The sequence below is a fragment of the Pelobates fuscus genome, chromosome 3 (genome assembly GCF_036172605.1).
Source record: "Pelobates fuscus isolate aPelFus1 chromosome 3, aPelFus1.pri, whole genome shotgun sequence".
Taxonomy (NCBI): domain Eukaryota; kingdom Metazoa; phylum Chordata; class Amphibia; order Anura; family Pelobatidae; genus Pelobates; species Pelobates fuscus.
In genome coordinates, this window is record NC_086319.1 from 232,221,099 (window position 1) to 232,241,875 (window position 20,777).

The window sequence follows — 20,777 nt, forward strand, 5'->3', positions numbered from 1 at the left end:
AAGGTTTGTTTTACCTCACACGTGCTATACCACATGCTTTCAGCTCTAAACATAACATTTACATTTATATGCATATGCACTCTAGTACCTTCACTATACTCTAATAATGTATCACAGCATGTTATCATTCTTCTGCTTACACCATAAAATTGTGCATTTAATAGCGAATACCCCACTTGTTACGTATAATGAGCAGCTAGAGGATTGCCGTTGGGGTACCTCCAGCCAGTTTGTATTCATTACATGCACTGCAAAAATAAAAAATTTAAAAATGAAAAAAAAGGATCCCCTGGGTCTATGGTCTTGAGGAAGAAATACTCTTTTAATGCAATCATCCAGATTCTTGCCGAACAGCATATTTCCATGAAAGGAGAGAGCACACAAACTGGATTTTGATGAGGAATCAGCTGACCAGGATCTGAGCCAGAGAACTCTGAAAACAGAGAGGGCCATATTCCTTGCTAGGGCTTTAACCATGTCCACTGAAGATTTTGAGGTAAAGTTGGCTGCTAACTTTATGTCTTTCGAACTTTCCAGGAGAGAAGATCTGCTCCTGCCTTTTTTTAATATCCTCCTCCAGATTATCAACCCAAATCGTGGCAGACTTCCAGTTTTTGGCAATGCTACGTTAAGCTGTGAGTGCTAATTGCATAATTAGCTTAATTATGTGTCTTGTTAAGGAATGAGGTTGGTGAAGGATGAGGTACCTTTCGGGCGAGAAGGTGATGGGGTGTTCTACACATTTAGAGAGGAAGCTGTGGATCTCCTTCCTGAAGCCCGAGAGGGCATTGAATGACCACCAAACATGCAGATAGGAGCCTTCATCGACATTGCAGCGCCAGCAAGTTGTGGATGTGTGGGGGAACATTCTGAGTAGCCTAATGGGTACCATATACCACCTGACAAATGTTTTGTAATGTTGTTCTTTGAGGACGGCTGCTTTGATCAGCTGGTGGTTTAATTTAAAAATGTGTTCCCATTGTTTTTGGGAAAGCATATGTTGCAGGTCTGTATGTCATTGGGTTGCTGGGTTAGATTCAGAGAATGGAATATGGTCCGAAACAAGTTTAGAGCACATAGAAATCGGTTTACATAAAGGTGGCAACTTTCCGGATATACATAGTTTTTCCCATGTTGTAAGAGCCACTGTAGGATGAAAGCCAGTGCCTGCTGCCACGTAGGCTTTAGAAAGGTTCCTTTTTTTTTCTATCCATGGGATCTCTGAATGAGCCGGCATTGTCAACCGGTAGGGTGGTGTGTTTGGCAAGTCTAACCACTGCCGCATCTACCTTTGGAGCTGAATCCCAGTTGCCAGAGTCCATTTTCTCAAATGGGTATAGGCGTGACATTCTCCCTTGTGCTGACATCTTTTTATCTGTGTTGGACCATTCATCCATGATTAGATTTTCATGGTATCATGCACTGGAAAGGTTACTTTTTTCTCCTCAGATCCGAGAAGTAATAGCTAGAATTGGAGGGTTCCTTTTTAGAAATTTCCTTAAGTTTAGTGACTTGCAGACTCTGGATATCCACAAGAGCTGGTTCAAGAAAATCTGTAGCAGGATAAGGTTCTCCCTTGGAAGAAGAATTATTGTTTCTGTATGAATCCATATCCACGGATTCCTCTGATTCATCTTGCGAATATTCCAGTGGTTCAGGATACCTTGGTCATTTTCTTGTATTACCTGCTTCTTTCAGGCCTTGGGACAGTGCTGGATTTGTATTTTACTACCACTAGGGTCACTGCAAGCTTACCCCTGGTCACTAAAGGGATATTTTCAGGGGGGCACCTTTGTGGAGGGCCATGTACTGAAGCTTCCCAAGGAATAGAGGCTGAACTCCCTTGGGGCAGAAGGTAATAACCTTCAGGTAAGCCAAAAATATATATATTTTTTAGTTTCTGTAAATGACTAACGTTGTCCTATAGGGATAGGATAGGAACAAAAAGAATCAGGGAGTAGGGGGTAGAAGAGGGTATATATATCCTTTATTTAAATTAGTTCCTATCTAATTAGGGAAAGGAAGGAGCTACCCATTGTTGTGCTACCATGGATATGGCCAGGAAATATAGATATTTGAGGTCACACCTGATCTAAAGAGGCTAATTGGGTGTTTATTTACAACAATATAATCAAGTAATACAATGACAAAATATTAAATTAATTAATTGCTCAGCATACTTCCATACTGCATTTAACAGTATTTAAAGGAAAACATGTGCCAACTATCACAATAAAAGGTGTTTTTGGTTATGTCATATAACACCACTCTAGTATAAACTGTACACATTCAAAGGAAAACTGTAATGTCCATTTAATTTTCACCATTAAATAAAACACTAAAAATAATCTATTACTTATGTTGACCTTTTTCTTTAAATTTATATTGAAGATTCAGCAAATTATACCATAATTAATTTCAGACAAGACAAAGCCAGGGTACTGGGATGCAGGAGCCTTATAGATGTGTAAGTGGTTGTGGTGGTTAGGGTTAGGGAGCCCTACATATGTGTAAGTGGTTGTCAGTGGTTGTTATGGCAAAGTGCTTCGGATTTCTGAAAAGTGGCAAAATGAGAGGGATGCTTACGAATGTCTGAAGTGCCAAACTTAACCGAATGCCATTGGTCCGAATTGCCGAAGCAGACTAATTTTTTTACTTACCCGAATTTCTAAACCGAACCAAATTTTTTGCCCATGCACATTCCTAATCATAACACAATTTATAGATTGCATCCATACATACCTGAAGGTTGACTTTGCATCTACGTGATTTGTGGAAGACATGTTCACTGTAATTTAAAGTGGGTAAGTACAGTTGTGCTCAAAAGTTTGCAGACCCCTGGAGAATTGGTGATATGTGTACCATTTTTAAAGAAAACATGAGTGAGCAGGCAAAACACATTTCTATTATTTCTTACGAGATTCATATTCATCTGTAGGTTATAACAGAATGGCACAATCATAAAATAAAACCTAGCAACAAAGGAAAAAAAAAGAAATTACCCCTGTTCAAAAGTCTGCATACCCTTAGTTCTTAATACTGTGTATTGCCCCCTTCAGTATCAATGACATTGTGCAGTCTTTTGTAGACATGTGCAATGCGTTTCGGTCCAAATTTAACCAAACTTAATTGCCGAACCGAATTTCGGAGGTGCAGAATTTCTGAAAAGTGGCAAATCCAGAGAGGGAGGGAAAATTAAGGGAATGATGACAGGAATCTAACCCTAACCCTACTAGGGTTAGGGGTAGGTTTATGGGTGGGGTTAGGGGTAGAGGAAGGTTGGGGGTAAGGGTGGGGTAAGGATTAGAGTACTGTTGGGGTAGGGTTAGGAGTAGGGTTAGGGAACTCCCGAATTCCCGAATTGCCAAAGTCCCAAATTATGGAAGTACCAAACCAAATTTTTAGTTTAGTTGTCCATGAGGCCCCTAATTCATGCAGGTGGTATAGCTGCCCATTTGTCTTGACAAAATGCCTACAGGTCATGCAAAGTCTTTGGTCAACTTGCATGAGATCTACCCATATTGATGATATTAAGGTCAGGAGACTGTGATGGCCACCTTTTTCTGCATTAACCACTTGAGGGTCAAATTGACCTTGTGCTTAGGGAAATTGACATGCTGGAAAGTCCAAGAGCGTCCCATGCGCAGCCTTCGTGCAGAAGAATGTAAATTCTCTGCCAGTATTTTCTGATAACATGCTGCATTCCTCTTCCCATCAATTTTCACAATATTCCCCATGCCTTTACAGCTCATACACCCACAAGACACCAGTAAGCCAACACCATGCTTCACAGTGGGGATGGCATTCTTTTCATAAGTGCTTTCCAAACATAGCACTTATGGTCTCGTCACTTTAAATTACAGTGCTCCAGAAGCATTGAGGTATGTTAAGGTGTTGTCGGGCATATTGTAACCTTACTGTTTTGTGGCATTAGTGCAGTAAAGGCTTCTTTCTGGCAACTCAACCATGCAGCTCAATTTTGTTCAAGTATTGTCATATTGTGCTCATTGAAACAACCGCACTGTCTTTTTCCAGAGAAGTCTGTGGGTTTTTATTTGTATTGTGAAAAATTCTTCTGGCAGTTGTGGCTGAAATCTTTATTGGTCTACTTGACCTTGGCTAGGTATCAAGAGATCCTCGAAATTCCAATTGTTAATCAATTAAACCATACTAACATTTTTTTTCAAGGTTTTGGATATCTTTCTTTATATTCTTTTCCATCCTATAAAGTTCCATTACTTTGTTATGCAGGTCTTTTGACAGTTCCTTTCTGCTCAACATGGCTCAGTATCTAGCTTGCTCAGTGCATCTAGTGTGGGAAATTAACATTTAATTTGTGATTTTAACCTATGTGTGTCACCTTGTGTGTCTGTAACAAGGCCAAACATTCAAGAGTATGTAACTTTTGATATTGGCCATTTGGGTGATTTCTGTTAGCATTATGATTTATAAAGGAGCCAACCAACTATGTGATCATAAATGTCCTCATATGATCACTATCCTTCAATAAAAGACCTTTTTTGCATGATCAGTCATATTTTTAAAATAAATGCCAAAACTTCCCAATTTCTGCCAGGGTATACACATTTTTTTAGCACAACTGTACTATCAACAGATTAAATTGTTTCTACTGCTGTTTGGTATCTCATGAAAGATGGAATATTTTAGAATATTTGTGACCAATCAAGATCTTGTTCTCCACTGGATTAACGTAAATACTAAACACCATTTGACAAATGGTTTGTTAACCCCTTCAGGACGGAGTCAATAGTGCACGTTCTGATCAAAACAAAACGTAAACAAAAACTGGAATTTGCGCTATATGTCTGTTCACCCGTAGTTCCCCTCTTTCATATTATATGCACCCACACTTATTATATATAATTTTGTTCAGGAGAAACAGGGCTTTAATTTATCATTAACAATTCATATATGGAACATAATTCATTATGAATAAAATTTAAAAAACATGTGAGAAAATAAGATTTTTTTTAAAAATTTGTATTTCCGTCTGACATTTTAGCTGTGAATGTCATAATACTGTTTTGTGGTTTTACTGCACAAAAAGGCACATATTTGTAATCAGCGATGTCTCACGAGTACAACAGTATTCCCCATTAACAGGTTTTATGGTGTTTTGGAAAGTTACAGGGTCAAATATAAAACGTTCCATTTTCAAATAGAAATTTGCCATATTGGTAATGTTACCTTAGAGACGGTGTGGTAGCCCAGCAATGAGAATTACCCCCATAATGGCATACCATTTGAAAAAGTAGACATCCAAAGGTATTGAAAGTGGGGTATGTTTAGTCTTTTTTAGTAGCCACTTAGTCACAAACACTGGCCAAAGTTAGCGTTCATATTTGTTTTTGTGTTAAAAAAGCAAAAAACGAGTGTTTGTTACTAAGTGGCTACTAAGAAAGACTGGACATACCCCACTTGCAATACCTTGGGTTGTCTACTTTTGCAAATGGTATGCCATCATGGGGGTAATTCTCATTCCTGGGCTACCATACGCTCTCAAAGGCAACATAACCAATCTGGCAAATTTCAATGTCAAAAAAATGAAATGCAAGCCTTATATGTGACTCTCTAACTTTCCAAAACACCATGAAACCTGTACATAGGGGGTACTGTTATTCTCGGGAGACTTCACTAAACACAAATATTAGTGTTTTAAAACAGTAAAACATATTACAACAATAATATAGTCCATAAAAGTGTCGTTTGTTTGTAAAAAAATGCAAAATTCACTTTTACTTATAATATCATCGTTGTAATACAATTTACCAATTTGAAACACTAATATTTGAGTTCAGCGAAGTCTCCCGAGTAAAACAGTACCCCCCATGTACAGGTTTTATGTTGTCTTGGAAAGTTACAGGGTCAAATATAGTGCTTGCAAATTAAATTCTCTGCACTTTCTCCCTGTGTTGTCAGGTATGTCAATCAAATTTTAATTAATCAAATCACCTAATTATGTTAAAAGATTACTTAAATTTACACGTAGAATTTTAATATATATGCATTTATAGGTATTTAAATTCTACGTGTATACTAATGTAATCTTTTATGTAGTTATATGTATTTATCTATATATATATATATTTGCGGTTATTTGCATTTTATATATAGATATATATAGAATGTCATTCTAAGTGTATTTTGTTACCAATATATATATATATATATATTAATAACAAAATACAGTTAGAATGAAATTACATATGTATATATAATTTATATTCAATTTTGTTTCAATATTTTATTTATTAATTTTATTATTTTATTTATTTATTATTGTAATTATACGTATTTATATATATATAATATATGTGTATATATCTATTATATATATATAATATATGTATATTATATATTTGTAACGTCATTCTAAGTGTATTTTATTACTAATATATGTACTTATATTAGTATTAAAATACACTATGTATGACGTTAAATATATATAATATACATATATATTATATAATATATATATATATATATATATAATATATATATATATATATATATATATGTATATATATATATATATAAATATATTTATTTTATTTTATAACCTGTCTAATATTTTTTTTTTTATACTACCTACCAGCAGGGGGACTGTCTGATATTTTAGACAGCCCCCCTGCTGGCAGATCCACAGCCAGCTATAGGGGGCCATGTGATCGCTCTTTGATCACATGGCCCCCGGGGGCCTGATTTGCCGTGGGGGGGCTGCCTGGGCTGTGAGGCAGTCCTCCCAAAGTGGAGCGCCGGTAAGGTAAGTATACCGGGTGCTCCAGGGCTCAAAGCCGTTACGGCGTTCTATGCCGTCGCAACGGCTTTAAAGCCCACTTAAAGCGTGACGGCATAGAACGTCGTAACGGCGTTAAGGGGTTAAATTGACAATCCACACACCTTAAACATTTGTCTGTAATTGGACAGTCACTGATAGTCTGGGCGGGGGAAGAAGAGGAGGGCTTGCAAAGGCTGCAGACAAGAGACCTGCCCCTTAGATATACCCACAATTAAAAAAGGCATAATTACATACATACATGGTTTAATTAGGGGTATATCTACTAAACTGTACAAAAATATTGACAAAATCAGTAGGAGTGTTCTTATAATTAAAATACTATCATTTTAAATATTATAATAATACAATCAGTGACAACAAGAACACAATAATAAATGTGAAAAAAAAAATAAAAAATAAAAAAATATATTATAGTTTATTACATTTCCAAATAATTACATTGAACTAATTGCATATTTCTTTTTTGCAAATGTATATTTACTGAGGTTGGAAATAAGTGAAAGTATCAGAATATTTTTTGTTGTTTGCTTGCAAAAACAACAAACTTGTCTCTTTTTTCAAAAAAACATCTGTTGGGGAAAAAACAAACCCAGAACTTAATTTACTTAAGATGCAGATAGCATCATTCTATCTATTTTATGTATGAGCAGATACTTATCACAGCTTGTGCATGCACAGTTAAACAAACAACCAGTCATGCTTCCACCCCTGGGTGCTTGATATGTATACTCAGACAAAAACTCAAATGTCAATCATTATACATATGTTAACGTGAAAACACATGCATGCATGGTACTTTTAACCATGTATGTTCCAATTAAGTGGTATTGTTTTAAGGAACCTAAGAAACTGTTAATGAACTGGTATTTTAGCGAACTTAGTGCAAACAGTATTCTGCCCTTTGTGTCTTATATTTTGAAAATATTGCAAAATATTATTATATATATTTTAGTCATCTATAATATTAAATAATGAATATATAATATTAAATAATTGATAGTTCTTTTTAACATTTAGGCTGCATTACTAATCAAAAATAATGAGAGCATATGAATAAAAAGAGAATTTTAATGATTATATGTACTTAGCTGTTATTATTTTCATAAATAATATATTGTAGAATAATTCAGCTGGTATAACATTTTTTTTATTTTTATCATAAAATAGTATGTTATAATAAATACTAATTTGTATGTAATTAAGTTATATAAATGTATATGTAGTGAGATGAGAAGAAAAATATGTACATTTGACAATGTTGTAATGCATTTCTTGCATTAGGTGTCTTCAATGTATTGCCCCTTTTAATAAGACTGAATGCAGAAAGCAAAGTCAGATGCATATAAATAATAATACAACCTAATTATCAGTAAAAGCTAGGGAACAACGCTCTAAAATGTCATACAAAGTCCGTTTTCTTGGTGTACATCAAAAGTCAGAAATGGAACAAAGTTGAGCATACCAATACTATTTATGCCAAATAAGTAAATATGTCACATAAATGATGGATGGCTGGATAAGTGCAATATAGTGTATAAGGAAATGATTAATATGCTTTCTAGGTTTTATTGAATAAGCCATAAATACCTTCAGACACAATCATTGTGCGATTACTGTGTGCTAAAATGTTCCGCAATCTCTAGATTCACCATAACTACAGGCCCTTGTTTTTGTGGCTATATATAATTTTAAATATTTTATTAGGCACATTATGAGGCATATTTTATTTTATTAGGATGAGGCACACATGTTGAGAGTCCTGATCCTGTAGTCAGTGGGGGAACTTCATATTACAAAGTGGCTGGACATTCTGTTTTCAGTATTGACTTTAGTTCTGGTGACTAAAGGATACTGGGAACTGGACTTTGAATTTGGTTTTAGAAGAATTGCTGTTTTGTTTGCTTGTTTCATGATTTGTGTCCCTTGGAGGTGCAAGGGTTTACTTATGTGGCAATTAGCCAGGACTTAGTAGCCAGCTGCCACAGTAAAATCTTAAACAAATAAAATAAAAGCATATGGTATAAATATAAACCTTATATTATGATAAAGAGGTACAATACCTTCCTTATGATCCCACCCTGTATGCTGCACATGGGGGCATAATTAATAAAGATTAAGTAGCCAGTTATTTCTGCTCACTAGCTAAGAAAGGCCCTATCCCATGTTCTATACACTAAATCTGCTTCATTAAGTTTAAATTGTTTAGGTGCTAATAGTATCCATTTAATCTGCATATGTCAATGTTAAGATAAGACTCTGATGAGCCAGGCAAGGCCTAGGCAGCAACAGGGACATGTGAGGGGAGTGTATACAGAGGAATGTAGTAAAGTTATTTTGGGATGTGGTAGAGTAGTAGGGTTGGATGAGTGGGTTAGTATAAATAGGTTGCCATCAGGGCCGGCCTTAGGGGTGTGCGAGCTGTGCGGCCGCACAGGGCGCCATGGTGCAGGGGGCGCCCTGCGGCCGCATAGCTCACACGGCATGTCTGTTAGCCGCAAGGCTAACAAGGCATTTGCCTTGGGCGGCATTTTCCAGGGGACGGCAAAAAAAGCCGCCCCCCAAATGCCCAAGGCAAATGTCTTGTTAGCCTTGCGGCTAACAGACATGCCGGGCTGCTGGGCGGTCGGGCGGCGCTGGCGGGCGGCTGGCGAGGGAGCACTTCCTCTGAGCTGTCTGCTCAGCTCCCTCGCGCGCCGCAGAGTGAGGCTGGGAGCCGGAATATGACGTCATATTCCGGCTCCCAGCCTCACTCTGAGGCGCGCGAGGGAGCTGAGCAAACAGCTCAGAGGAAGTGCTCCCTCTCCAGCCGCCCGCCAGCGCCGCCCGACCGCCCAGCAGCCACTGGACCACCAGGGAGGAAGAGACCCCCCCCAGCATTCCCAAAGGTAAGGAGGCTGGGGGGGTGTCTAAATAAATTTAAAAAAAAATGTGTTAATGTGGGTGAGTGTGTGTGTGTGTGTGTGTGTATGTTAGTGTGTATGTTAGTGTGTCTGTTAGTGTGTCTGTTAGTGTGTGTATGTTAGTGTGTGTCTGTGTATGTTAGTGTGTGTCTGTGTATGTTAGTGTGTGTCTGTGTCTGTTAGTGTGTGTCTGTTAGTGTGTGTCTGTTAGTGTGTGTCTGTGTATGTTAGTGTGTGTATGTTAGTGTGTGTCTGTGTATGTTAGTGTGTGTATGTTAGTGTGTGTCTGTGTATGTTAGTGTGTCTGTGTATGTTAGTGTGTGTCTGTGTCTGTTAGTGTGTGTCTGTGAGTGTGTTTGTCTGTTAGTGAGTGTGTGTGTCTGACCCTGTGTGTGTGACTGTTTGCCTATGTTTGTGTGTGTGTGTGTGTGTGTGTGACTGTCTGCGCGCGTGTGTGTGTGTGTGACTGTCTGCCAGTGTGTGTGTGTGACTGTGTGTGTGTGGCTGTCTGACAGTGTGTGTTTGACTGTTTGTCTGTGTGTGTGTGTGTGTGTTTGTGTGGCTGTTTGCCTCTGTGTGTTTGGCTGTCTGCCTGTGTGTTTGTGTGTGGCTGTGTGTGTGGCTGTCTGCCTGTGTGTGTGTGTGTGTTTGTGTGTGACTGCCTATGTGTGACTGTCTGGGCAGACTAGATGGGCCGAATGGTTCTTATCTGCCGTCACATTCTATGTCTGTGTGTGTGTTTGTGTGTGGCTGTCTGTGTATGACTGCCTGAGTGTGTTTGTGTGTGTGTGTATGTATGGCTGTCTGCCTGCCTGTGTGTGTGTGTGTGACAGGGTGTGTGGGAAGGGGTAAGGAGTGGGGGGGGGGGGGCGCTGTGAAGATTTTTTGCACAGGGCGCCCAAATGCCTAAGGCCGGCCCTGGTTGCCATCTTATAGAATAACAGCCTTCTTACTTATCAGTTTGGAACAGTTTGGTAATTACTGGTTGCTGTGCTCGATATACCTGATTTCCAAGTGCGGTTTGTGGCCAAGGTATGGATATCCAAGCTGTCCTCTCTGCTCTCAGGGCTGAGGCCTTGCAAGATGGAGGGGGGTCTGCACCTGAGGCTCAGCTGGCTCATCTTCAGGCCTCTGTGGCTGCTGCTGCCTTTCCTCCTGGTGGTAATGGAGGTCCCCGGAGGTGAGCTCGACCACCGGAACATTTTGCCCCTTAAGGGGAAGCCTCCATGCAGGTGAGTAGGCTTAAGGGTGTTTCCCGGGGGGGCAGAGGTCTCTCTTCCTGATCGGGATGGGGGTGGTGGCTGGGAGTAGTGTGAGGCGGACATCTCCTACCCCTTCCCTTGTTAGCTCTGCTAGCCCTCTTCCCTGCACAGGTGTGCCACCTGGATCTTACGGGCACACCTTGCCTTCTCGGTCCCCTGCCAGTATGGTTCAAGAGGGGAGGGATTTGCCGAGTGTGGAGGTAGCGCCGGCCGCTCCTGGGGTGGCCTATATGTGCTGGTTGGACCCCCTGGGTGTGCATTTGTGTCAGGAGGTCCAGGACAAGTTTTGGAAGGGGGAGTTTGTTGAGATCCTCTCCCTGCTCCCCATGGAGAACTTGCCCCCTCCTGAGAAGGAGTCCAAAGACTCCGGTAAAGATAAGGACAAGTTTAGGTATTGGAAGATTCCTAAAACATTTGGGAACTGGATAAGGGTCTTCTCAATCCTGGCCAGTGTTACAGGGGAGAAGGCACCGGAAAAATGCTCGGCCCTGTTTTGTTACCAGGATACCATATGGACGGCATGTCGGGTGTATGGGGGACTAAGCTTGGGGCGTTATGATGAACAGTTTTGCATCAGCCTTACCCAAGTGCTCTGGCTGCTGTTGGCAATACAACAAAGACCAGTGTAAATGGGGGACCAGTTGTAAATTTAAGCACAAATGCTCCTTGTGTGGGTTGGTTCTCACTCAGCTTCCCGCTATTTCAAGCGGGGAAAGGCTGGGGAGCGAGGGGATACCATGGTCTTGAAGGGGGAGGATGCCGGTGGACGACTGCACGATGCTCCCGTGCCTAAGTAGTTATAGGAACCGCAGAGCGGCAGAGCCCTGGGTACGTTTTGGCTGATTCACCATTTGTCCTACCCGTTTGGGGGTTCGGTGAATAGTGATATTGATGAGGAGCTATGTAGGGTGTCGTACTCGTCATTTGACGCTGCGGTTCGGATGGTCCAGGAGGCGAGCCCTTGCGCTCTGCTGGCGAAAGCTGATGTTGAGGCTGCCTTTCGGCAGCTTTCTGTCCACCCGGGCTGCCATCACCTGTTGGGTTGTTTCTTCTTCCAGGGCAGTTACTACGTTGACCTGTGTTTGCCCATGGGTTGTTCAATTTCTTGCTTCTATTTTGAATGTTTCAGTACATTCCTGGAATGGGTAGTGCGGAAAGAGGTGGCGTGTAATTCACTGCTTCATTAGTTGGATGACGTTTTATGTGTGGGTCCGGCGGGCTCAAATGTGTATTCACACCTTCTCTAAACCCTGGAATCAGTATCTAAACCCTGGAATCAGTTTTTTTGGGGTCCTGCTCGCCCCTGACAAGACGGTGGTACTGGGGTTTGGACCAGCAGTCTCCGTTGAAAGTGGATGCGTAGGGCTATCTCTCCCCTAACCTCCGGTACAGTGATGGATAACAGACGTGCCCACTGAACCAACTAACTGGCTAGTGGTTAGCATTACACAATGGTAGGTCCAAGATGCCATAAATGCCTTGTGGTGGTTGTAACGGGGGGGGGGGGGGGTTGGTGGGGAGGGGAGAGGGCAGCTGCCCTTAAGTTATGGTGGGTTGGCAAGGTGGTACTCGGTGTCATATCTATTTATGGAGTAATCATGTATATAGTGTTTAATGAACTTTAAAGATTTATATATTTTTTAAAAACTGTGGCCTATTTTAATCCAAAGTAAAGTCTGGTGTGTTTCATTGGGGCAAAGGTTGGGTTTATCAAGGGGTTAGGTTTATGCCCATACATGGTTACCCTCTTCCTACGCACATGTCTTCTATGTAGCAGTGTACCTGTATTATATAGCTGTATAGTGTAGCTATACTATAATTGCTGAATAAGGGCACTCTGTTTTTTTTTTTTTTTTTTTTTAATGATATTCCATTGCATTTTGCATGTATATATGTGAGACCCACAAGTGACATTTTCATCTATAGGATATGTCTGGCAATATATATATATATATATATATATATATATATATATATATATATATATATATATATATTGCCAGACAGAGCATTTGTCAGTTTAAACATTAAGGTCTCGTAAGGCAATTAGTTGTTTAATATGTGTGTATATGCATGATGCATGTGTGTATATATATATATATATATATATATATAATATATATATATATATATACACACACACATACACACACACACACCTTTTTTCATTGCTGCACTTTGGGACAAAATTACTGTATATAACTTGGAACTAGAAAACTACTTCTATTTGCATCCTGCAGAGTTATCCTTACACTTAGTTTTTCAGTTGAGTTGTAAATATTGATGAACAGATGGAGATAGGAATAAACTGTGTTGTAACAACTAATGACTTTCCATTATGGAGAATTATTTACGAAAATAGCAAATAAAAGCAAAGGTAGGTATATTGCAAATTACATTAGTTCTGCATGTCTCCAAGGTAGCAATTGAAGATACACAAAGTGGATAAGATAATGATCCAAAATAAAATAAAACAAAATGTCACAATTTCCATGATATCCGAGCACAGTTTCATTTTTCTAGTCTACTGAATTTCCATCTGGATTTCCCAAGAGTCTAGAAAACTAATTTCTATTCATGATTAAAATAGGAAATATAATAATCTCAATAATAGAAAGTGTGAAAACTTGCTGAAGTGCAATCCTTTCTTTCATGGAAGTTCATATTTGAATTTTCAAAAAAATTACATATTTACACCTCAACAAAAATAAATGTAGGCCTCCACAAACAGGTGGTGGGAGTTTTTATATATATATATATATATATATATATATATATATATATATATATATATATATATATATATGCTTAAAATGTAGGCATTATTAATCTATGAGCACACAAGTAGAATTTAAATATCAATCAGTAACCCCAAAATGCATTAAAGAGAATAGCAAAGAAAAGTAAAACAATGATTAGTTAGATTAAAAACAAAAGAAGGTAGGTATGTAGAAGAGGATAACGGTTTAGCTGACTGCCTCAATGAATATTTTTGTTCTGTATTTACAGATGAAAATGAAGGAAAGGGACCTCAGGTAGGAAAAAGGACAAATGAGTCATGAGTTTACAGAAGAAGAGGTTCTATTTCAACTGTCAAAAGTAAAGACAAATAAGTCAATGGGGCCTGATGGAATACACCCAAAGTTATTAAAAGAGCTTAGTAGTGTATTAGCAAAACCATTAACGCATTTATTTAACCAATCATTGTTAACAGGAGTAGTCCCAGAAGATTGGAAATTAGCGAATGTTGTGCCCATTCACAAGAAATGTAGTAGGGAGTGGACTTGGGCACTTCAGAATTTTTATTTTACGGATTTTTTTTAGTTTCATCATAACCGAAGTTCGTCAAAACTTCCATTCGTTTTCGTACGAAATTTGTTTAGTTTTTTTTAGTTTCGGATAAACCCATTCGTTCATTCGGCACAATTTAATTGAACCAAATGAATATAACATAAAAATCAGTTCCCTAATTCCTAAATACAGAATAGCCTGAAGTTAACAAAGTAAAACCATTTGTTTCAAATTTCGTACATTGATCTCATATGGCATTGAACAATGTTCTATTTCCCTGAATTTACGCCTAAAACTCCAGAAACAATTCCCGAAATGCCAAATGCCCGAATGCTATCAATCGCATGAAAATGTATTGGCACTATAAGTAAACTCCCGAACACTCACTATAGGCACTTGTATGCCGAATTGCATTGTAAATGCAATGCATTGCTTTTTGCTTAGTCTCTTGCGCTCATGAATCATCATGCTTCACTTGCAGGTGGGAACTGACAACACAATATTATTTTAAAAGGGAGTGGAAAAGTAGCCAATTAAATAGGTCTTTACATACTGCCAGACAAAACTGTAAACAATAAAAAATATCAACTCAAGGCAATCCTTCAGTGCAAAATCTATCCTGATATTCTATAGGCCAGCCATTTTAGAGCTCAGCCAGCCATCTTAGGCACTGACACACTTCACTTACAGCATGAACCTGCCAGAAGTGGCAAAGTCTTCCTCCAGATCCTCAACTGATCTAGGTACGGATATAGTGAAGGGGAGCATTGGCCACTCTAACCATCAACAAGTAGAAGCAAGTGGGAGAAGCAAGGGAAATCCCAGTATCTTAAAGAGGGCAGATCCTGGGAGGAAAAAAAGTACGCAGAGAACTTTGGTGCAGAGGTGAATGCAGTACTGATCAAGTTGTGCCAGTACTACCAATGTATTTTTGGGGGAGCAGCCAAAAGCACTTCTCATTCAAAGAAGAATCATCTGTAGAGGAAGATTGTGGTAGAGGGGAATGTTGTTGGTGGGAACAACTGCACTGAGTACGTGGTGAAGAAACGATAAGTGCACTTATATTCCTAAAAAAATCATTTTCTTTATTCCATGTCTTTAAAACTTATTTTTTTTCTTCCATGTGCTTTTGCTACACACTCTCACCATTTTAAAGTCTTTACAAAAAGTTGAGGGTTGGGTCACCTAAGCACATAGAGGGAATAAAACACTATGTGCAGCTCAGCTTTAAAAGAACACTATAGTGACAGGAATACAAACATGTATTCCTGTCACTATAACTGTGAAAACACAGTTTAGCCTCCCTGCCAGCATTGTAACTGCAATTTCTCATTCTTATAGCAGAGCTGGCTCACAGCTGGCTCTGCCCACACTCTGCCTCCTTGGCTGCGATCTTCATAATTGACAAAATCAATTAGGAAAGCATTGGGAGGCCATCATGTTGCAAAATGCCGCTGTTCTATCAGAAATCTAGATCTAGCCGATTTCTATACCTATGTCACTTCCGGTGCCCCCACGTCACCGGAAGTGATATGAGATCAGCTGCGCGCATGCACACTAGCAGGCCTCGTGGTATTGGATTCTGGTGGAGGTACCGTGAGCATTTGCTCGATCAGCAGGGCCTTTAATCTGAAGGGTGTACCACTCATGTGCGCAGCCCCTCCATCAGATATAGAAATATGAGGGGTGTACTGCGCATGTGCGCAGCACATGCATCAGATATATCAATCTGATATACAAATCTGATGGATGTACTGCATATGCGCATGGCACATCTTTTAGATTTCTATACCACAGCTTTCACTGTGTAGGAACATACACAGTGTAGGCGAATATGGTGTTAAATAAGGGAAATGCTGGGTTAATGGGGGTGATACACATGGGATGGGGATATGGAGGGGTGACGAAAAGTTGCCTAACAACCCAGAAGTCCCTCTAGTGACCATCTGGTAAACAGTCACTAGAGAATGGAGTTAGTTAACACATAAAGGTAATTATTGCAGTTGCTCCATTCAATGACTCCATTCAATGAGCTGAAGTGGTCTGGGTGCCTATAGTGTCCCTTTAAACATGTCAGTACACATATGACATATAATCAATTACACATGTCATTGCAGTTACTACGACATCAGGCGGATGGTGAAGATGAAGGTGAACAAGGCTGCAGCCGCCTCCAGGAAGACAGGAGGCAGTTCACAACAACAAGAACCGGACCTGCTGCCCTATGAAGAGGAACTCCTGCAGTTCCTGGGAAGAGACAGCCTGGTGCTGAAACATCTGAAGGTATGTTGTTAAATTCATATTTGTTAGTTTAAATGTACATATATCAGTTTTCATGTGTTAACCCTCCAATATGTGTTTTCTATACCATTAGTTCAAGCCTCTCAATCCCAGGAAGAGTCATCAGGAACTGCAGGAGATGCTGTCTCAACAGAGAGTAGGGCAGCAGGTTACCCCCTGTTTCCCTGGAGAAGTGCCTTGCTTCACTTTCCTCTTGTAAGTCTTTGCATAGCCGTGTTAGATATATGTTGTGTGTATATATATATATATATATATATATATATATATATATATATATATATATATATATATATACACATATACATATATATATGTATATGTATATATATATATATATATATATATGTATATATATATATATATATATATATATATATATATATGTGTGTGTGTGTTCATGTAAACTGTACTGCACTGTATATGAAGTTAATTTATCACATACATGTATTTCAGACCATCCGCAAATTGTAGAGCATTCTTCACCATGTCTGACTGAGGTTTCCCTCCAACAGCCAGCCACTGGTGTCCAGGAACAGGGATCCACTGCTGAGCGTAAGTAAAATGTGCTTTGTCATCTAACTGTACGGATTTTCTTTGCAGGCATACTAGTTTATGTAACAGAAAGATATTGATACATTAGAGAGAGTTCAGAGAAGGGCTACTAAACTGGTTCATGGATTGCAGGATAAAACTTACCAGGAAAGGTTAAAGGATCTTAACATGTATATCTTGGAGGAAAGACGAGACAGGGGGGATATGATAGAAACACTTAAATACATAAAGGGAATCAACACAGTAAAGGAGGAGACTATATTTAAAAGAAGAAAAACTACCACAACAAGAGGACATAGTCTTAAATTAGAGGGACGAAGGTTTAAAAATAATATCAGGAAATATTACTTTACTGAGAGGGTAGTGGATGCATGGAATAGCCTTCCAGCTGAAGTGGTAGAGGTTAACACAGTAAAGAAGTTTAAGCATGCATGGGATAGGCATAAGGCTATCCTAACTATAAGATAAGGCCAGGGACTAATGAAAGTATTTAGAAAATTGGGCAGACTAGATGGGCCGAATGGTTCTTATCTGCCGTCACATTCTATGTTTCTAAGTCAACTTTTGTCCGAACGCACATGTGACTTCTGCCCAAAATAGTTCCATAAGAAAAGTGGTAGTGGTCGGTCACTTTCGGGAGTGTAAAAATGAACAAACTACTGAACGCATCCTCTGGCTCGTCCTAGGTAGCGATTTTTGCACAATTCAAACTAACAATCCTACTGAACGGTACTCTCCTGATGTGTGTAAAAGATTGCGTTTGTCAAAATTCAAGCGGTATTTTCTCAAGTTAAAGTGTCCGATTTGAGTTCCATGAATTCGACGACCAAACACTGCAGCCTGCGTTCGTGTAAACAAGATGGTCGCCAACTCAGTTCCCATGTGTTTGTACATACGAACGGCGGGCATCCAGCTGCACAATTAGAATCCATGATGATGGAGGTGTCAGGAGAGGTTAATAGGGGTTAACAAGAACAGAGGGTGTGTCAGGGTACCTGTGGTCTCTACCTCCGAAAGAGGTAGAGACTTAGCTGTTCCTCCATCCAGACGGTCTGATGGCTCCCTTCCCCGCGGTCTATCCGGTCATGCTAGGCCGGCCGCGAGGGAGTGACTGCCTTTTACAGCATCTAGGCAGGAAGTAGTCATCAGGACACTCCTCCGGAACGACCTGTCAGTCAATTGCTGCAGGACCAATCAAGACGCCTCGGAGGCGTGGTTACTGCTCTGAACAGGGTATTTAACAGAGCTTCTTTCATTAGCTCATTGCCCTGTCGTGGTTCTAGCTTGTTCTAGTCACTCAGTGCTTGTGTATTCTATTTTCCCTTTTGGTTTTGACCCGGCTTGTTTACCTTACTCTGCTTATCTCTGTTACCCTTGATTCGGCTTGTCTCTCGCTTACCTGTCTTCTGTTACCCTCGACCTCGGCTTGTCTTTGACCATTCTATACAGTGCTACTTACGTTAGTCCGGCCATTCTAAGGTCCGGTATACGTATCTGGCTACTGATTGTACTCTGCGTGTTGGATCCCTGTCCCGATCCTGACAGGGTGTCCGCAGTCCTTGGGTTTGTTCGATTCCCGAACAATACAGGTAAATCCCCCGAACAAAGTCTTTTAACATGTCTCTTACATGTTTTTTTACATAGCTGGCTTGTAAATACATAGGCCTTTAATTGGAAGGGTGTACCACGCATGCATGCGACACATCCATCAGATATAAAACTCTGATGGGTGCACTGCGCATGCGAGCGGCACACCCTTCAGATATACTCACACACTCTTCTTCTCATCCCAATAGTTAAGAGGGCCGACATTAGGGGGCAAAGGAGGTTCAGAGAGGTACGCTCTGACCATTTTTGAGGCAGTACTCTTCTCTCTGCTGCTAGCACTCTCAGTGGGTCCAACTATATCCTCAAGCAACTCTTCCCAAAATGCAACTGCTCCACACAGTTGTGTGGTGGTGGTGGTGGCAGTGCCACTGCCAACGCTTCTGCTAGAAGTACAGACATCTCAGCCTCCTGCTGAACTACTCCCTCAGACAGCATTCCCCTCTGCCAGTCACACACCCTCTGGATCAGTTTCTCCCTCCAAGTTGTTAGGCAATTGGATCTGAGTGCTAGTTTTCACTTAATCCTTGGATTACACAGGCAAGCTAGCATCAGTTTGGAAAATTATCAATTCGCTCACGTAGGCGATCTTTAAGTCGATCCTTCAGCCTCCTGACCAGAGTGAGGATGTATTTTGGTGTCCAAGGAAGACACCCATCTTGCTCCTTAGATGGGTGAAAATAGGAATTACCTGTCTCAGAGTGATAGTGTTCAAGCTTACATTTTCAGTGGCATCCCTGAATAGTTTCAGGACTGCCACTAGCAGAGCGATCACTGTCCAATCATCTCTACCCAGTGGAGAACCAATACCAATGTACAGGTCTGATGCCAGACTGTGGATTGCCTTCTGCTGCTCTAAAATTCTCTCCAGCATCTCCACTGTAGAGTTTCACCGTGTACTGACATCTTGTCGTAGACAGTGTGAGGAAACACCTGCCTTCTCTTGCTCCAGTCTCAACAGTTGGCTAGCCTTCACACTGCTGTGGAAGTGCCCAGCAATCCTCCTGCACCTTTCAATCACACTGGAAACGCTGTTATTTCCTTCTGGGATTGCTGACTTGACTACTAGATGGATAATATGCGCTGCACAGCGCACACAAACAAGGTTATATCATACAGTCCAGAGTTTTCACCATATTTGGAGCTCCATCAGTAACCACAAACCCCACTTCTACATTGGTGCCTGCCTCAGCTCCTACCCAAAGAGACACCATCCTCCTTACTGCCTGCAGAATGTTATCTGAAGTGTGTTTTTCATCCATCAGCATGGAGAAGGAAAGATCAATAGCTGATCTACATATACACTTCCTCCCTTTCTGTTAGACCCTGCTGCTGTTGTTCAAGTTGCAGAAGCAGCTTCCTGAGGCACACCAGACTCCCACCAGTGTGCTGTCAGGGAAAGAAAGGCAGGCTGGCCACTTGGTGCACTCCACAAATCTGTAGTAAAATGCACAGACTGACCACCAGCCTTCGAAAGCTCCCTTTTCACTACTCCAAAACAGGACTGATAGAGTGAATGGACTATCCTGCTGAAAGAGGAGCATGAGGGAAGATGGTATTGTGGAACTACAGCCTCCATCAACTGTTTGAAAGGCTCCCCTTCAATAACTGAAAAGCAAGCACCCCCAACCCCAATTAACCGGCCAATAATTTGTGTGTCTTTATTGACCTGCTATTTAGACATAGCCCTGGAGTGGAATCCCCTAAATTGTTCCAGGGTGGGCTGGATGCATTGTGATGCTCCAACCAGCCTTGGTTGTTGGCTGGCTGCACCAGTAGCTCTTGGCTCTGCAACACCTCCCCTGTCACTCGTAGCTGCCATGGTACTGGTCATTGTAATAGTAGCAGCTATGCTGCCTGACCTAGTACTTTCTGCCTCTTCCCTCAATAACACAGTCTTGTTATGGCTGCAAAGGTGATAGTTTATCCCAGCATTGGTGAGATGACCTAACACTCTCCCCCTGCCAGCTTCCTTCCCACAAAGCTTGCACTTTGCAAAGCGCCCATCTCCAACACTTTCCAAGTGATCCCAAACTTTACTGTGGT